This window comes from Canis lupus, chromosome 20 (genome assembly GCF_003254725.2).
Source record: "Canis lupus dingo isolate Sandy chromosome 20, ASM325472v2, whole genome shotgun sequence".
NCBI classification, from domain to species: Eukaryota; Metazoa; Chordata; class Mammalia; order Carnivora; family Canidae; genus Canis; species Canis lupus.
The window spans coordinates 29,858,187-29,878,961 of NC_064262.1; the positions used below are offsets into that span (position 1 = coordinate 29,858,187).

A 20,775-nucleotide genomic window follows, 5' to 3' on the forward strand; every position below is an offset into this window, starting at 1 on the left:
CTGCATAGGGTTATGGTGATGATGAAATAATTTAATTGTCATAAAGCATGCTTTGTACCATGTCTGGTACTTACTAAACCTTCAGTAAATGTCAGCTATTATTATAATTATCATTATATTGCTCTGTGATTGGAAGGTTATTAAAAACAAAGTATTTAACTCTCCCTTGGGGCAAAGGAAGCTGGGATATAAAGCCTTGGCTTCACTTTAGGGAGGTGAGGAGAAAAATACCATGAAAGTTTGAGACAGATTATTTCTCAATTGTGCACTCTGTCACACCAGAAGTCTTGGTTTTAAGATAGTACAGGGCTTCCATAGACCAGGGATTGGCAAACTAGGCTTGTGGGTCCCTTGCTTGATTTTATAAACAAAGTTTTATTGAAACATAGCCATACCCATTTGTCTAAATTGTGTTGTTGCTTGAAAGCAACCATAGACTAGATAAGTATATAGCCAACAAGCCTGAAATACTGAATATCTGTCCCTTGAAGAAAAAGTTTGTCAGTTGCCATCCAAGACCATTTAGGTTACCTTAGGATTTAAGTTAAAATACATTAAAACAAACCCTCCCCTTTCTCTGCGGAATCACCATGGCGGCCTGGACCCTGTACACATATCCTGAAAACCGGAGGGCCTTCAAGGCTCTCATTGCTGCTCAGTATAGCAGGGCTCAGGTCTGCGTGCTCTCTGCACCACCCTACTTCCACTTTGGCCAAACCAATCACACCCCTGAATTTCTCCGTAAATTTCCTGCTGGCAAGGTTCCAGCATTTGAGGGTGACGATGGATTCTGTGTGTTTGAGAGCAATGCCATTGCCTACTATGTGAGCAATGAGGAGCTGTGGGGAAGTACTCCAGAGGCAGCAGCCCAGGTGGTGCAGTGGGTGAGCTTTGCTGATAGCGACATAGTGCCCCCAGCCAGTACCTGGGTGTTTCCTACCTTGGGCATCATGCACCACAACAAGCAGGACACGGAGAATGCAAAGGAGGAAGTGAGGCAAATTCTGGGGCTCCTGGATACTCATTTGAAGATGAGGACTTTCCTGGTGGGCGGACGTGTGACACTGGCTGATGTCACAGTTGTCTGCACCCTGTTGTGGCTCTATAAACAGGTCCTGGAACCTTCTTTCCACAAGGCCTTCCCCAGTACCAACTGCTGGTTCCTTACCTGCATTAACCAGCCCCAGTTCCGGGCTGTCTTAGGGGATGTGAAACTGTGAGAAGATGGCCCAGTTTGATGCTAAAAAGTTTGCAGAGAGCCAACCTAAAAAGGACACCCCACAGAAAGAGAAGGGTTCTTGGGAAGAGAAGCAGAAGCCCCAGGCTGAGCGGAAAGAGGAAAAGGCGGCTGTTGCACCTGCTCCTGAGGAGGAAATGGATGAATGTGAGCAAGCACTGGCTGCTGAGCCAAAGGCCAAAGACCCCTTTGCTCACCTGCCCAAGAGTACCTTTGTGTTGGACGAATTTAAGCACAAGTACTCCAATGAGGACACTCTGTGGCGCTGCCGTATTTCTAGGAGAACTTTGATAAGGATGGCTGGTCCCTGTGGTACGCTGAGTACCGCTTCCCTGAGGAGCTCACCCAGACCTTTATGAGTAGTAACCTCATCACTGGAATGTTCCAACGGTTGTACAAGCTGAGGAAGAATGCCTTTGCCAGTGTCATCCTCTTTGGAACCAACAACAGCAGCTCCATTTCTGGAGTCTGGGTCTTCTGAGGCTTTCCGCTGAGTCCAGATTGGCAGGTGGACTACGAGTCCTATACATGGTGGAAACTGGATCCTGGCAGTGAGGAGACCCAGATGCTGGTTCGAGAGTACTTTTCCTGGGAGGGGGCCTTCCAGCATGTGGGGAAAACCCTTAATCAGGGCAAGATCTTCAAGTAAACATCTCTTGCCATCACCTAGCTACCTGTACCTGCCCTTCAGGGAGATGGAGGTCATTAAAGGAAGCTGAACATTGAAAAAATTTTTTGATTTTTTCTCCTCCTTGCCAACACACACTTTTGTCATGTCTTTTTGGTTATAGCCTTTTTAATGGATGAAAGGTGGTATCTCATTATGACTTTGATTTTCATTTCCCTAATGAGTTATGATGTTGAGCATTTGTCCATATATTTATTGGCTATTTGTATAACTTCTTTGGAGAAATGTTTGTTCTAATACTTCGCCCATTTTAAAATTGGGTTGTCTTTTTTCACAATTGAATTGTGAGAGTTCTTTGTATAGTCTGGATACAAGTCTCTTATCAGATATATGATCCGCAAATATTTTCTCCCATTCTGTCAGTTGTTTTTTCATTTTGATGAAGTTATCCTTTGATGCACAAAAGGTCTTAATTTGTTATGAAGTCTTATTTATCTATTTTTACTTTGTTATTTGTGCTTTTGGTATTGTATCTAAGGCTTTGCCTAACCAAAGATTGTTACTATTTATCTCCTACATTTTAAGAAGTTTTTACTTGCACCTCTTATGTTGAGGTCTATAATTCACACTGAGTCACATTTTCTATATGGCAGAGATCAAACCCCGTCTTTTGTTTGTGGATATGCCACCACCCCACCATTTGTTGAAAAAACTACTATTTCCCTCATTACATTGTCTTGGCACTTCTGTGGAAAATCAATTGACCATAAATGTGAGATTATGTTTCTATATTTTTAATTCTATTTCATTGATCTATCCATCTACCCTTATAGATATACACCACATTACCTTGATTAGTGATTACTCTAGCTTTTCAGGTTTTTTTTGTTTAATTAGGAAGAAGGACTCTTCCAACTTGGCTCTTCTTTTTTCAAGATTTTTTGGCTATTCTGGGTCTCTTGCATTACTCTGTGAATTGTAGGATTAGTTTGTCAATTTATTTTAAATAGCTAGCTGAAATTTTGACATTGATTGCGTTGAATCTGTTGATTGATTTGGGAAATATTGCCATCTTAACAATATTAAGTCTTCTGAACATGGAATGTCCTTCCACTTATTTAGGTTTTCTTTAATAAAAAATATTTTCATAGTTTTCAGAGTGTACATTTTTTAAAGTTGTTCCTAAGGCTTTGAGTGATAAACTAGACCAGATGGACTTCACAGATATTCAGAGCATTCCATCCTAAAGCAACAGCATATACATTCTTCTCAAGTGTGCATAGAACATTCTCAAGAATAGATCACATACTGGGTCACAAATCAGGTCTCAATGGGTACCAAAACATTGGGATTTTTCCCTGCATATTTTTGGATCACATTGCTTTGAAACTTGAACTCAATCACAAGAGGAAATTTGGAAGGAACTCAAATATGTGGAGGTTAAAGAGCACCCTACTAAAGAATGAATAGGTTAAGTGGGAAATTAAAGAATAATTTTTAAAATTCATGGAAAAAAATGAAAACACAACTGTTCAAAACCTTTGGGTTGCAGCAAAGGTGGCCCTAGGAGGGAAGTACATAGCAATACAAGCCTTTCTCAAGAAACAAGAAAAGTCTCAAATACACAACCATACACCTAAAGCAGCTGGAGAAAGAACAGCAAATAAAGCCTAAACCTAGCATAAGAGGATTAATAAAGATTAGAACACAAATCAATGAAATAGAAACCAAAGAATAGTAGAACAGATCAACAAAACTAGGAGCTGGTTCTTTGAAAGAGTAAGATCAATAACCCGGTAGCCAGACTTATCAAAAAGAAAAGAAAAAGGACCCAAATTAATAAAATCATGAGGAGAGATCATGAACAACACCAAGGAAATACAAACAATTATAGGAATGCATTACGAGCAACTAAATGCCAATAAATTAGGCAATCTGGAAGAAACAGATGCATTCCTAGAAACATGCAAACTACCAAAGTGAAACAGGAAAAAATAGAAAACCTGAACAGACCCATAACCAGCAATGAAATTGGAGCAGTAATCAAAAATTTCATAACAAACAAGAATTAAGGGCCAGATGGATTCCCAGAGGAATTCTCCCAAATATTTAAAGAAGGATTAATACCTATTCTTCTGAAGCTGTTTCAAAAATAAAAATGAAAGGAAAACTCCCAAACTTGTTCTATGAGTCCAGCAATACCTTGCTCTCAAAACCAAAGACCCCACTACAAAGGAGAATTACAGACCAATACCCCTGATGAACACAGATGCCAAAATTCTCACCAAGATACTAGCCAATAGGATCCAACAGTACATTAAAAGGATTATTCACCACAACCAAGTGGGATTTTTTTCCCTGGGCTTCAAGGGTGGTTCAACATCTGCAAATCAATCAACATGATACATCACATTAATAAAAGGACAAGAGCTGTATGATCCACACAATCGATGCAGAACAAGCATTTGACAAAATACAGGATTCTTTCTTGATTAAAACTCTCCACAGTATAGGGATAGAGGGAACATACTTCAATATCATAAAAATGATATATGAAAAGCCCACAGTGAATATCATTCTCAAAGGGGAAAAACTGAGAGCCTTTCTTCTAACATCAGGAACATGATAGGGATGTCCACTCTCACCACTGTTACTCAACATAGTACTAGAAGTCCTAGCCTCAGCAATCTACAACCAAAAGAAATAAAAGAAGTGGCAAAGAAGTCAAAATGTCACTCTTTGCAGATGACATGATACTTTATGTGTAAAACCCAAAAGGCACCACCCCAAAATTGCTAGAAACTCATGTAGGAATTCAGCAAAGTCGCAGGATATAAAATCAATGCACAGAAATCAGTCGCATTTCTATAAACTAACAATGAGACAGAAGAAAGAGAAATTGAGGAATCCATACCATTTAAAATTGCACCAAAAACCATAAAATACCAAGGAATAAGCCTAACCAAAGAAGTGAAGGATCTGTACTCTAAAAACTACAGAACACTTATGAAAGAAATTGACGAAAAGACAAAGAAATGGAAAAACATTTCATGCTCATGGATTGGAAGAACAAATATTGTTAAAATGTCTATGTTACCCAGAGCAATCCATACATTCAATGCAATCCCTATCAAAATACTATTGACATTTTTCACAGAGCTGGAACAAATAATCCTAAAATTTGTATAGAACAAGAAAAGACCCTGAATAGCCAAAGGAATGTTGAAAAAGATAACCAAAGCTGGTAGCATTACAATTCTGGACTTCAATCTATATTACAAAGCTGTAATTATGAAGACACTATGGTACTGACACACAAAAAAAATAGACACATAGATCAATGGAACAGAATAAAGAACACAGAAATGGACCCTCAATTCTATGGTCAACTAATCTTTGACAAAGCAAGAAAGAATGTCCAATGGAAAAAATCTCTTCAAAAAATTATGTTGGGACAATTGGACAGCCACATGTAGAAGAATGAAACTGGACCATTCTCTTACAATATATGCAAAGATAAATTCAAAATGGATAAAAGACCTAAATGTGAGACAGAAATCCATCAAAGTCCTAGAGGAGAACACAGGCAGCAACCTCTTTGACCTCGGCTGAAGCAATTTCTTACTAGACACATCTGCAAAGGTAGGGGAAACAAAAGCAAAAATGAACTACTGCGACTTCATCAAGATAAAAAGCTTTTGCACAGCAAGGGAAATAGTCAACAAAACTAAAAGGCAACCTATGGAATGGGAGAAGATATTTGAAAATATCTTATCATTTAAAGAGCTAGTATCCAAAATCTATAAAGAACTTACCGAACTCAACACCCAAAGAACAAATAATCCAGTCAGAAATGGGCAGAGGACACAAACAGACACTTTTCCAAAGAAGAAATACAAATGGCCAACAGACACATGAAAAAATGCTCAACATCACTCAGCATCAGGGAAATTACAAAGCATAACCACAATGAGAAACCACCTCACACCAGTCAGAATGGCTAAAATTAACAAGTTGGGAAACAACAAATGATGAGGATGTGGAAAAAGGGGAACCTTCTTATACTATTGGTGGGAATGCAAGCTGGTACAGCCATTCTGGAAAACAGTAAGGAGGTTCCTTGAGAAGTCGAAAATAGAGCTACCTTATGATCAACAACTGCACTACTAGGTATTTACCCCAAAGATATAAATGTAGTAATCCAAAGGGGCACCTGCCCTCCAATGTTTAAAGCAGCAATGCCCACAATGGCCAAACTGTGGAGGTAGCCCAGATGTCCATCAACAAATGAATAGATAAAGAAGATCTCTCTCTCTCTCTCTCTCTCTCTCTCTCTCTCTCACACACACACACACACACACACACACACACACACAGGAATTCTATACAGCCATCAAAAAGGATGAAATCTTAACATCGATATGGATGGAACTGGAGGGTATTATGCTGAGTGAAATAAGTGAGAGAAAGACAATTATCATATGGCTTCACTCATATGTGGAGCATAAGAAATATCACAGAGGATTATAGGGGAAGGAGGGGGAATTGAATGGGAAGAAATCAGAGAGGGAGACAAACTATGGGAGACTCTTAACTATAGGAAACAAATATGGGGTTGATGGAGGGGAGATGGGTGGGAGGATGGGGTAATTGGGTAACAGGCATTAAGGATGGCATGTGATATGATGAGCACTGGGTGTTATACGCAACTGATGAATTACTGAACTCTATAAATCTGAAACTAATGTACTACTACTATATGTTGGCTAATTGAATTTAAATTAAAAAATTATGCCTAAGTATTTGTATTCTTTTTGATGCTACTGTGAATGGAATTGTTTTCATAATTTTGGTTTTGGATTGCTCATTGTTAATGTCTTGAAATACCATAGCTTTAAAAAAAAAAGAAAAGAAATACCATAGCTTTTTGTACATTGATCTTCTATTCTGCAACCTTGCTGAACTTGATCATGAGTTCTAATAGTTTTTCAGTCCAATCACCACTCAGAAGAGTTGGGTGTGAGTTGAGGTCTACCTTTCACCCTGCCCTGCCCAGTATACCCATGTTACTGCAGTGTTGTAGTTTTAGGTCCAACAGGCTTTTAACATTCAGGCTGGAGGGTTATTCCTGGACATTGGGCTGCAGAGCTATGGGTGAGTTGCTGGCAAGGAGCTAGTTTGACTTATAGCTTCTAAATATTTCTTTAAAAAAAAAAGATTTTACTTATTTACTCATGAGAGACATATATAGAGAGAGGCAGAGACATAGGCAGAGGGAGAAGCAGGCTCCATGCAGAGAGCCCAATGTGGGACTCGATCCCAGGGCCCTGGGATCACACCCTGAGCTGAAGGCAGATGCTCAACTGCTGAGCCACCCAGGCGTCCTGCTTCTAAATATTTCAACATGGTTTCTATTTGTACTTTCTTCCCTGGATCCCACATATCACAAGGAAGGGCTTGTTTTCTCTCTATAACTCTACTGCCTTACCACTCCCACCACTATCCACTTGCCTCTAGTGTAATGCATAATATTCTGTTATTAGAATATTCATTATCTCCAGCTAAGACATTATTCCTTTAAGACGCCCCTTTATCAGGGACAGATTGTTGAAATGAAACTGGAGGATTGACCACTTGTCAGGCACAGTGTAAAGTAAATGTGATCAAATGAGAAATGTGTCTTTTTGAGGGGAGGGAGGAGGAATCATGATCAGAGTAGCTATAATGCCTGTCCCTCTTCACATGGAAAAAATAAAAGGTAAATTTTGTTTCTTCAAATCTTAATTGAAGAGAAATCTAGGATTTTTCTCCAAAATGATTTTTCCCTACCCATTTTATTTTCCTCTTTTTATTATTTTTATGATGTATTAAATTGAACCATTTACTTGCAGTGTGCTAGTTAAGACAATTTCCTTAGCATTTGCTGAATGATTTGGCAGGCTAGACGTCCTAGAGCTAAATTGTAAAAACCCATTAAAACCTAGTCATATAAAAATAAAAGATGCTGCCTGGTGCACTCCATGACACGTTATGTTGAGGTCTCATCACATTACAATAACAAATGCCAAAAAGAAATGACTACTGTGTAAAAGAATAAGATGAAGAAAAAGGAGTATATTAGTGATGCAGCCAACAGCATTTAATTAAATCCCATGTCCAAATTAGTTCCCTGATTGGCATGTAAAAAGAAAACATGTTTACTATGATAGTTCAAGTAGCACAGTCATTGTTTTAGCATGCAGGCCTTTTAGCCTCTCTCTCTCTCTCTTTCTCTTTCAAGTTTCCTGCCATCTCAAGGATGAAGTAGGTAATACTGAAGTCTTTCATCACTCAGGTGAAGGAGCATGTTCACATGGGCAAGTAGTTTGCTCAGGTCACAAGTTGTAAAGAGTAAAGCTGAATAAACTTAGGTCAGGATAATTCCAGAGTCTGTGCTCTTTCATCTGTGCCAAGAGTTGGCAAAGTATAGCCCTCAGGCTGAATCTGACCAGCTCTGTTTTTGTACAGTCCATGAGCTAAGAATGGTTATTATATTTTTAAATGGTTGAAAAAATTAAAATAACAATATTTCATACCATGAGAAATGATATAAAGTTCAAATTTAAATGTTCATATATAATGTATTAATGGAACATGGCCACATCCGTTCATTTATGTGTTGTCTACAGCTGCTTTAGCAGTGTAATTGTGGAGTTGGGTAGTTGCAACAGAAGTTGTATGGCTGGGAAAACCAAAAGCATTTACTATCTGGCCCTTTACAGAAAAAGTTTGACTGCAACACCTCTTACATTCTAAATTAAACATTAAAATGAAGGCTGGAGTCCAGAGATTTGTGTATTTTTAATAAATCCTCAATATAATTTGAACACTTCTCAAAGCAATTATTATTACTATCTTACATCATGATTATTTGTATATTCCCTGCCTTTTCCCACCAGTCCTTGAGGACTAGGACTATGTTGAAGCATCTTTGAATGAATAAAGGAAGGTGGAGTTCATGTATTGATTCGTTAGGCATAAAGTTCTGAGTTTCTACCATATGCCAGATACTTCACAGTGATAAAACAGAATGCCTCTAGTCTGAGGAGACAAGTAAAAGGGCTTTGGTGAAGCTACATGATAAGAGGCTTATTTTAATTAAGTAGAATAATACTTGCTATTCATAATGGTAACTCTAAGACCCTTGTGTTAGGAGGTAGAGGAGGGCCACTAAAGTAACCTTCTGAGTAGGCATTTTGAGACAGAAAAACGAAGCAAGTCACTCCATGTCATTTACACAGAGTTTTATTTAGGATAACCTCCTGACAGGGGGTCTGGGTGGCTCAGTCAGTTAAGCATCCAACTCTTGGTTTGGCTTAGATTGTGATTGAGATTGTGAGATTGAGCCTCATGTTGGGCTCAGTGCTCATTGTGGGGTCTTCTTGGGTTTCCCTTGCCATCTGCCCCTATATCCCTACCTCTCTCTAATAAATAAAATCTTAAAAAAAATATATACTTACTTACAGAGGGGATCAGGCTGACAGATGATCCAGGTGGTACACAGCTATTCTCTACCGTCATTCTCTGCCCAGTCCAGACCTTAATTCCCAGCTTTTGTGGAGTGAGGGGCGTGGTGATGAGGTCACAGGGTAGTTATCTAAAGTGGCACCATCTGAGTGCCAGAGGATCTCTGTTAGTTATCTAAAGTGAGCCCTCTGTGTGCCATTTTAGGAAAGATCCAAACAAGCCTTCCACATTCCGGTGAGGATATACATTAACCTCCACTGAGGTCTGGAGCATTGTGCTCTGACCAAGGTCATTGCCTGGCATGAACAAAATGGAGGGTCAAAGATGGAGTTAGTGTGGTTAGTATTCCCAGACTCTTCCAATTTCAAAGATTAAATTTATTTGGTTCCATTAAAGTATTAAATTTATCTTATAAAATTGTTTATAACATTGGTGGTACAAAAGTAAGCTCTACTATATAGGTATCATTGGAACTTGGGGGCCAGAAAACAGGGAGTTCTCCATAGAGTAATCCTCCCTTCTCTGTGGTTTTGCTTTCTATGGTTTTAATTACCTGCAGTCAACTACCATCCAGGAGCAGGTAATCGTCTTTCTGACTTATTGTCAGATGGTGAGTAGTAGACTAATGCTAGGTCACAATGCCTGCATCATTCACCCCACTTTATCTCATCATGTTGTCATTTTATCATTTCACATCATCACAAGAAGGGTGAGTACATTCCAATAAAATATTTTCAGAGAGAGAGGGAGACCGCATTCACATAACTTTTATTATAGGATGTTGTTATAATTGCTCTATTTTATTTTTATTATCTACTATGCCTAATTTATAAATTAAACCTGTATCATAGGCACATATGTATGTACAGAGAAAAAACCAGTATACAGTTGACCCTTGAACATCATGGGGTTAGGAGCACCACCCCCTGCACAGTCGAAATCTGCCTAAACTTTTGACTCCCCCAAAACTTAACTAATAGTGGGGTGCCTGGGTGGCTCAGATTGTTAAACATCTGACTCTGGATTTTGGCTCAGGTCATGTTCTTGGGTTTGTAAGTTCGAGCCCCATGTTGGGCTCTATGCTCGGTGAGGAGTCTGCTTTTCCCTCTTCCTCTCCCTCTCATCCCCTTGCCCTCTCTCTCTCTCAAATAAATAAATACATACAGACAGACATACAATCCTTTAAAAAAAAAAAAAAACTAAACTAATAGCCTACTGTTAGACTAGAAGCCTCAACTGATAACATAAACATTGATTAACACATATTTTGTATGTTATATGTATTACATATTGTATTCTTATAATAAAGGAAGCTAGAGAAAAGTATTAAGAAAATCATATGGGAGAGAAAATATACTTACAATACTGTACTGTATTTAAAAAAAAACCCTGCATATAAGTGGATTTGTGTAGTTCAAAACCTGTGTTTTTGAAGGGTCAACTCTATAGAGGGTTTGGTATTATCCACAGTTTCAGGCATCCACTGAGGGTCTTAGAATGTATTCCCCACAGATGGGGGGGGGGGGGACTACTGTATTTAGAATGGAATGGTGAAATGGTGTGAATCCTTCGGACTCATTTGTACAGCTGTTGTCTGCCTATAAGGAAGAAAACAGATGGATGTCATTATACCCGACAGAGCCCATTTTCACTTCAATAGGAAGGTGTCTGAAGATCAATTTTCGCACTTTGTATCATTATGATATGTACAATGTTGTGTTGAATAAACCTAATGAATTTTAAAGTATTTTTAGAACTTGGACTCAATTATAATTTTCTACAAATGGTTTATAAAGCCCCCTTTGTCAATAAGCTAGGGCAGCATATAAAATGGGAAAATTAAATTTTCAATTATAATACTGCCTCCATCTTTTGGTCATTGGAAGGAGCACCTGTTAGCACATTGCCAAAGCAAAGTCAATTTTTGAGAAACAATAATTCATTCCATAAAGAGGTAAAAGTAGAAAATTATGTTAGAATAAAAAAAAAAAAAACCAAACACTCAGGAGTGCATGAGTGACTCAGTCAGTTAGGCATCTGACTCTTGATTTTGGCTCAGGTCACGATTTCAGGGTCCTGGGATCAGGCCCTGCATTGGGCTCTAAGCTCAGCACAGAGTCTTCTTGTCCCTCTCCCTCTGTTCCTCTTCCTGTTCTCTCTCAAATAAATAAATAAATATTTTTTAAAAACACCTAAAATTCAACTTTAAAAAAAGACTACTTTTCTGTAGTTTTATGTATTAACTATCTATAGCTGTGTATAAATTACACAAACCTAGCTCAAAAGGACAAATACTTTTATCTCATAGTTTCTGTATGTCAGGAATCCAGGTATGGATTGGGTGGGTAAGTAATTCAGGATTTCTCACAAGAATACATGGCTAAGGCTGACCACAGTCATCTTGAAGTTAACTAAGGCTGGAGAATCTACTTTCAGCCTCACTCATATATTTGGTCTCAAGAGCCAGTAGCTTATGGGACACTGGACTAAGGGCCTCAGTTTCTCACTCAGTTCCTCAGTTCTGAGCCCCTTCAGAGTGCAGCTCACAATATGGCAGCCAACTTCCATCAGAAAGAGTAAGTGAGAGAGCTAGAAGGCAAGTAGTAGAGCTAGAAACCAAGTCATGTAGTAACTAAAAAGTAAAAGTAAGTAAAATTTACCCATTGAGGGGCACCTGAGTGTCTCAGTTGATTAAGCGTCTGACTTTTGGTTTCAGCTCAGGGCATGATCTCAAGGTTGTAGGATAGAGCCCTATATCAGGCCCCATGTTGAGCATAGTGTCTACTTTAGATTCTATGTCCTTTTACCTCCTCCTCTGTTCCCCCTCCCAACCTATTTGTTTGCATACTCTCTCTAAAGTAAATAAACTGTTTTAAAAAAATGCTACCCAGTGTATGTTACATTATGCATCAACAATGTATTTATTGAGTGCCTAAGATGTGCCAGAGATGGGACAAAACAGCACAAACAAGTTTCCCTGCCTTCCTATAGCTTATATTCTGGAGAGCCTAAAGCATTGAGAAGCTTACTGCAGGGCTTGGTACACAAGAAGGTTCTCAAAGATGTTAGTTATTTTTATTTTTGCAGACTAGACATCCTGTCACAGAAATAAAGCCAAGCTACCCAGTCTGTGGCATCTCTAATTCTATTGTAGACAGATATGATTTGCTTAACCAGAGCAGAAATGGCTTTTCTTTCACATATGCTTGAATGAGGCAATTCATAATAGTTTGCAACACTATCTGCTTATAACTGACTTTCTTGTATTTGTGTTTTTAAAGTGGCCTTTGCCAAAAAGAAACAAAAAACAACAACAACAAAAAATCCAAACCTACAAAAAAAGCCACTAAAGAGTCCCACAGAAGTAGCTGTGTTAGTGGTTTTCCTGGTATATCCTGATGGCCATCGTATCCTTTTATACTACGTGTGCCGAGTTGACCTAACGTCTTCCAGCTCTGAATTATTTTAATTGCTTTTTTCTAGGTGCATCTTCTCAGTCTCTCAAGTGTGCTTTACAAAATGGGCTTCTTGAACTACAAACAAGATTTCAAATGTGTGTCTGGTTATGCCAGTATTCTGCAGTTGCTTTTTCTAATTAATATTCCAAATCTCAAAAACTGTCTCAAGATTTTAATTGACTTTCATCACCTCCATCTCATTCAAGTACTATGCTAGCCATTCTTGTACATTATTAATAAACCATGCGTACTATGGTTTTTCCTCCCCTAGCCTAATGTTTAGTTCTCTCTTGAACTTTGCTTTGAATGACAATTGAAGGATAATTTATTGCACTGGTCTTCCAACACCAGTATGGCTATAGTTTGCTGTACTAATTAGGAAAAAACCATCAATCAAAGCAGTTACTCACTTATGAGAACAGATATAGCTTATTTGTCCTGTACATAGATTCCTTCATATAGTATCTAACTAACCCCCCCAGACCCCTGAGAGAAGTATACTAATAAATTTGAGTTATAAAATATTTTTATAAAAATGTTGATTTAATCTCCTAGGTTTAGAAATACATTTCCAGAATATATTTTCCAAATGTAATAAAAGGATAAGAATTTTGATGAATACAGTAGCTGTTCATTAAAATGGGTTCTTTGAAAGCATTCTTTAAAATACTTGGCTGGAGTTCTTCCATTCATCATTCTCTCTTATTAACGTCACAAATTCTGCTGAATTAAATTTATCCTAGATCCTTTCCAAGAAATTGCGCATGAGTTGCCACCGAATTAATATCATTGGTGCAATGGTAGTCGTCCATCTGAAGCTTGTTGATTTTCTCTGCGGATAGATCTACCCATGAGACTTCTAGATATAGAACATCTATTTGTAGCAATGTTGACTTTTCCCTGTTCAAACAGAGCATTTTTAATGTTCTTTATAATTTTCTATACCCATCTGAAAGTGGTAGCATAGCCAACTTCTACTCAGATCACCTAGGTGCCTGAAAACTACTGTGCACGCAGTTGCTTTCACTAATGAATGAAAAGAAAACACATCATTAAAAAGGATCAGTGAAGGAGACACACCTAATGCCTCTAGAGTTATTCATCCCCCCCCCCATCAAAACAATGGAGTCTAAATATAGCATAGTCACAAGAATAAATATTTGGTGTTTGTTATCTTTCAGCTAGGTGGTTATAGCCAGAGGAAAAAGGATGGATTTTTTAGGAAGTTAACTAGATGTTTTGGGTAGGCCAGCCCAGTTGTCTTCCTCTTTCAGCACACACTGAGCCACCTAATAATGTTATTTTCCTGTGGCCTCTGACATAGTTACTGTGTTCTTGCCATTATCCTATACTTCTGTTAGAGATTCTGAACTCCAAATCCAAAGCACTTCTGAAATAACTATTCATCCTTGTGCCATTTATCTGCTCCCCTTGAGACCTGCTCCCTGACTCCTCCTGCTCTGTTCAGTATCCATATTGCTGACCCCTGCAAATGACATTTCCCCAGCTCCCCTGACAAGTGGCTTCTGGCTGAGTTTGGCCACTGGAAGGCACTGGAAGGAGACTGGAGGGATGGAGGAGGGGATAAGCCAATGTATTTTTCTCTTTCTTTTTCTATTTGAGATGGAGATGACATTCCATCACTGGCTGTATTTCCTTCATAGTTCATGCTGTTTGTGGGATACCCCTTCCTTTTTTGGTTCAAAGTCCCATTGAGCAGCTCCAGCTTTGGGGCTCTGGTAACACCATGTACTCTCTTTGTGCCATCTGTCCTAGAGTAGTAGCCACTTTCTGCTACTGCAAATCTTGAGGTGGCTTTACTATTCTCTGTTTAGCTTTTCAGGTCATCTAACCTTTTGTAACTAGTTCTCTGTATTAATTTTTCCCCCCAAACTATCTGACATGAAGGCTTCTGCTTCTGGGAAGATGGAATAACATATTTCATCCTATTTCTTCTCTAAGTAAAAAACTCTGGAGATAAAGATAGTAGAGATACTATCTCTACTATTTATACTACTAAAGATAGTAGAGATATTATAGTAATTATTTGATATAATAAACATAAATTATATAGTATGTATAATTATTATGTTATAGCATATTCTATTACAAATATAAAACAAATATAGGAAGACTATGAAAGGTGGAGAGAAAGCAGACTGGCTAGGGACCTTAGGACCCAAATAACAACATGGCAGTAAGTCCCTTTGCATTTTCTTTTTTCTCTCATATATCCCAGAAGGCTGCTGAAGAAACTGGCAGTTCCAAACCACCGATGCAGATCAAATGAGCCCCAGTGAAAGCATGCTTTATTTAACCAAAGAAGCAGGAAAAGGGCAGATTAGCAAAATAGAAAAGTTTTAGAAAACAATGGGTATAAAGAAGAAGTTGTTGCCCATCCTTATCCCTGTCTGCACAGATGGTGTGAGAAGCCAAGCCCTATCCTCACCAGGCTGTAACTGAGGTGCCACACACAGAACTCCAAAATGCATGAAATGAAAAATGATAGAGCTGAACGATGGAGTGGACAAACCCACAATTACACCTGAAAATTTAGCTGATGGAATAGCTAGACAGAAAATCAGCATGGATGTAGAAGAACTCAACAAAACCACCAACCACCAGAATTGAACTGACATTCATAAAACACACCACCCAATAAGAGTAGAATATGCAGGGCAGCCCTGGTGGCTCAGTGGTTTAGCACTGCCTTCAGTCCAGGACATGATCCTGGAGACCCAGGATCAAGTCCCACATCAGGCTCCTTGCATGGAGCCTGCTTCTCCCTCTGCCTGTGTCTCTGCCTCTCTCTCTCTCTGTGTGTCTCTCATGAATAAATAAATAAAATCTTAAAAAAAAAAAAAAGAGTAGAATATGCATACTTTGTGAGTGTTCATGGTACATATGCCAAGGTAAGCCACATGTTGAGCCATAAAACAAACTCCAACAGATTTAGAAGAACTGGAACCATACAGAGTATGTTCTTTGACCACAAAGGAATCAGACTAGAAACCAATATCAGAAGGATAACATTAAAAATCTCCCAACACTTGGAAACTAAACAACACACTTCTAAGTAATCCTTGGGCCAAAAGGGAAATCAGGAAGGAAATTAAAAAAAAAACAGCATTGCACTGAATAAAAGACTTCATATCAAATTTATGGAACATAGGAAAAGCAGTGCTGAGAGGAAAATTTATAGCAGTAATGCTTGTATTAGGAAAGAGGATGGTCTCAAACCTATAAGCTCTCATTTCAAGAGCCTAGATTGAAGAGCACTCAGTAAAGGGATGGCTGGTAAAGGGCAGGGCAGGGTTAAAAGGAAAATATCAAGGTAAGGTGGAGCATCCCAAGTATAACAGTGGGAAGAGGCTCTACCACTCTTTATTCCTGAAGACATAAGAAGAGGGTGTTTCTGCAGAAACCTGGTGAGAACTACAGCTCTAGGATAAGGTGCCCTAGAAGGCGCTTGGCATTTGCTAGAGAAACACAGCCAATGTCAACTTGTGGAAAAGGAATAAATACCTTGCTTTCTTTCTGTCCTCTGATCCTCCATGGTGCTGCCCATTTACTGAGCCCAGAAGGAAGCCAGAGGGAAAGGAAGACTTCGTCCTTAAAGGCCTTCCAGAGCATAGAATAGGGCAGACAATGATGATGTCTAGAGGAACAAATGGTGAATATTTGTTTCTTTCAAGGTTATTCAATAATTTCAACCATAAGCCAAGTATTTACTGGAAAATTCTCTAAACTACTCTGATAAGAAAGGGAGTTATTTGTCATTATCAAACATGTTAGGGATTTGAATAGAGATGTTAGAGAGTTTGATCAATGAGAAAATAATTGCCTCATTTATTTACTATTTACCCTTCCCCCCCCTAATATATCATCAAGAGTCTATGAAGAAAATATTGCTAAGCAATGACAGACATTAGCTTGGACCTGGCAATATTGTAAGCAGACTAATATTTGACTGTCATCTCTTCCCTTTTCTCACTGGGTGAGCTTGGGCAAGTTACTTAACCTCTCTGAGCTTCTGTTTACTCATCTACAAAATAGATGTGATAATATCTACTTCCAAGAATAGTTGTGTAGCTAAGAGAATTAAATGAAAGATGCATGTGAAGGCACCTGGTAGGAATTCAATACATTTTGATTGAATTTGAATCACAAATCCCAAATTAGTGGCTTCAAAATTCATGAAGGAAGGCCACAAGTTAGAATTAAGAGTGAATTTTTAAAAAGAGAAGAAAATCTGTGTTTAGACTGTTAATGTCATCTATCACTCAATCAACAATTATGATAATATGATCAGCAAACTGTTTCTATTGATGGATTTTCACCACATTTTGATTATAAATGTGAAATCTTACCAGGATTCAGCTCATATTAGGAATTCAATGAATTCTTAATTATCTGATAACGTGGAAAAAAAAAGTCCTTTGGTATAGGATGCTGGTTACATCAAGAGTTTGTGCCCCACCCCTTTAGTCAAAGATGAGCATCATTGGTGAGTGTCAGCTGTAGGGAAGCCTGAGGTGCCTCAATTGGCAGCCCCTTCAAACAGGTTGCCATGGTAACGTTGACAATCACAAATTCTTAATAGGGACTACTGAGGGTGTGAGGGGAAAAATAAATATTGCAGGTAGAGTTTTGATTCAGAAATATTTTAATTCCTGCAGTATTTGCCAGGTTTCCTTTTCAGTTGCAAGCTCAGATTTGGTTATATAAACGTTTATCAATTTTAGCAATCTTTGTTTCTATTAATTATCTTTCTATTGGCATACTTGTCAAGAACAAGCCAGCTGTACAATTCTAATAGGCAGGTGTATTTTATACATGAGAATTACCCTGCTGGGTCAGAGCCACACTCTTTGTAACTTGCCTGTGATGGAAGTTCTAGAATCAAATCAATTGCTTTTCCTCCCAAAGTAATTTTAAGACACCCAAGGCTCTGGTGCTACCAATTTTTTTTTTTTAAACAAAGGAATGGGATGTAAGGGATCATCTATATTTGGACAGTCAAAAATTTTAGCATCAAAAAAAAAATGTTAGCATCAGAACATGGTCCCTCTGCACACACACACATAAACAAAATCTTGCAAAATCCACCATATAATTATAAGCACCGTAAGAGCAGGAGCCTCATTAATTCTGTGTGCACTCTATTCCAAGTGCCTAGAACAGGGGCTGCCACATAGGCAATATCATATTGTATGTGATTTAAAGTAGGGGTCAGCAAATATTTTCTAGAAAGGACCACCAAGTAAGTATTTTAGTCTTTGTAGGCCGTGTAATCTCTGCCACAATACTCATCTCTGCTGTTGTCACAAAAGTAGGGGTAGACAACATGTAAATGAATGGGTGTGACTGTTCCAATAAAACTTTATTTATAAAAACAGGAAAAGGACCAGATTTGGCTCATGGGCAGGCTGTAGTTTATCAACCCAATCTGCCAGCCTCTAGTTTAGAGCATGGCCCTGCAGCTAGACTGCCTGACTGTTTACCCTAGCACTGACACTTATTAATTGTATGACTAGTTATGAAATTATTAACAGGAGGAGTTATTAAGTCCTCTGGAACTCAGTTGTATCACCTGTGAAGGGGGTAATAATAGAGTTTTTCTACTGTTGTCAGGTTTCATGAGTAAATATGTGTGAAGCTTTAGGACAAGGAACCTGTCTTATTTGCCAGTATTCGTTTTATTATCATTTGCTGAATTAATATGAAATAGACAAATCAATCTTTAAGAGTACAAAACACAAGTATGTCTTTAAATATTAGCATCTTGGGTAGCCCGGGTAGCTCAGCGGTTGAGCGCCTCCTTTCAGCCCAGAGCGTGATCCTGAAAACCTGGGATTGAGTCCCACGTCAGGCTCCCTGCATGGAGCCTGCTTCTCCCTCTGCCTGTGTCTCTGCCTCTCTCTCTCTCTCTCTCTGTCTCTCATGAATAAATAAATAAAATCTTAAAAAAATATATTAGCATCTTATGTTCTTTAAAGATAGCCAGGGACAAGCGGGGAAACAACAAAAGTGAAATTGTGGATTTTGGGTAATAGTCACAGTTTTCTATTGCTCCCAGCATTCTATTTATTTTGATCTGATTGTGCAGTTTTAGGAAGTGCCTAATAATGGTTTTAAAATGGTGATGGTGTTGTTAATCATCTCGTCATGCAATCCCAGGAGACTCTTCAAATAAGCAAAGATGTCAAAGGAATTTTAAATCTCATGTTTTCATATAAAAATGCATTAATCCAACACAAATTAATACATTGGATGTAAATTTGAAATAATGATATATTTGTGTGTGTATTGTTTTTTATATTTTACTTAAAATATATCTGTATATTTATACACACATAATACTGTACAGATGTACATATATATCTATAAATATATTTGTATATGTGTAGATTATCCTGAGGCCTTCATGGAATCCTCACATTCTGGCCAGTTGGTCTTATTGGAAGCTGTGAGGGGTAGTGGGTGCTGGAGTTAGGATTTGCTCCTGTACCCCTTGCCCTCCTCTAGCCTATATTCCACATAATAGCCTGGTAATCTTTTTTTTTTTTTTTTTTTTTTTTTAAGATTTTATTTGCCTATTCATGAGAGACACAGAGAGAGAGGCAGAGACAGAGCCAGAGGGAGGAGGCTCCCTGCGGAGACCCTGAAGTAGGACTCAATCCCAGGACCCCAGGATCATGCCCTGAGCCAAAGGCAGATGCTCAACCACGGAGCCACCCAGGTGTCCCATGAGTAATCTTAAAATAGGCATCAGCACTTCTTGGCCCTCACTTAGTATGTGTCCTTGGCAGAGGCATCAAATCCAAGCTCCCGCCCTTGGCCAAAAAGGCCTGTGAGATCTGGGCTCTGTCTGATTCTCAGTTGTACTTTTTATTTGTCCTTTCCCTGTGCTTCAGCCCCTGTCACGCAGCAGAGGAACTGAGGTTGCTTCCTGGTTCTTCAGCATGTCTGACTCCTGCCTCCATTGGGCCTTTTCTCTTGTTTGCACTCTCTTGGCTCCAGCCTTTCTCCTCGCTCCTGCCAGACTGGCTCTTCCTCAGCCTCATTAAGTATACCTGTTTAGAGGTGATTACCTGTATCAGATAGCACCCTACCTAGCCCCATGCACTTTATCCCATCACTCAGTTTACTTTCTTCATAGCATTCATCATAATCTATAGTTACCTTGCTGTTCCCTTCATTGTCATTTTTCTCCCTTAGTGGAATGGCAGCTCCGTGAGAACAGGGACTTGAATATCTTGTTGACCTCCCTCTATCTAGTCCAGTGCCTGGTACATACATTTGTAGGATGAATGCCTGCAGGCAGGGCTGGCTCCATTATTTGCAGGGCCCAGTGCAAGATGCAAATGGAGGTCCCTTTGTTCAAAAGTTAATAAGAATTCCAAGATGGCAACAGTAGAGCATTGAACCAAGCAAGTCCTTTCTAAAGTTGTATGCTCAAGAAACTGACCCTGCCTCCAGGTAAGTACTTAATTTCCCTAGATTCAAATTCCTCCTCTGTAAAATAGTAGAGACAGAAGTACCCCCTCACTGGGTGCTTAAATGCAGTCAGCATTTAATAAGGTATGGGAACATGGGGCTTAGCAGCCACCCCTTGCCCACAATCATCTCTTGTACACAGTATTATAATTAATTATCAACCTCGTCCAAGTGAGGCAAAGCCCCCGCAGCTCTGATTTTCTGGCATTCCTCTTTTCTTTTCTGAATAATCTCCTTAGCAACTCTTCCAAATGACTAACCCAACTCTATCAAATGGGATGGGGATGTGGGTGTCGCTTGCAAATTATTTTGACACATTCAAGGTATGGACCGACAGCATATTTGGTTTGCTGAAAGGAATGTGTCAAATGGAGTTAGGCTGTTATGAAAACTCGTTTGACAATAGGTAAATCATGTCACCCTTCTGAGCCCACCAGTGACACTGG

General features: G+C 38.9%; 1 pseudogene; it reads left to right on the forward strand.

The window, feature by feature from the left end:
- The first annotated feature begins 554 nt into the window (after positions 1-554).
- Positions 555-1,901, forward strand: LOC112665998 (elongation factor 1-gamma-like; annotated as a pseudogene).
- Positions 1,902-20,775: the final 18,874 nt, after the last annotated feature.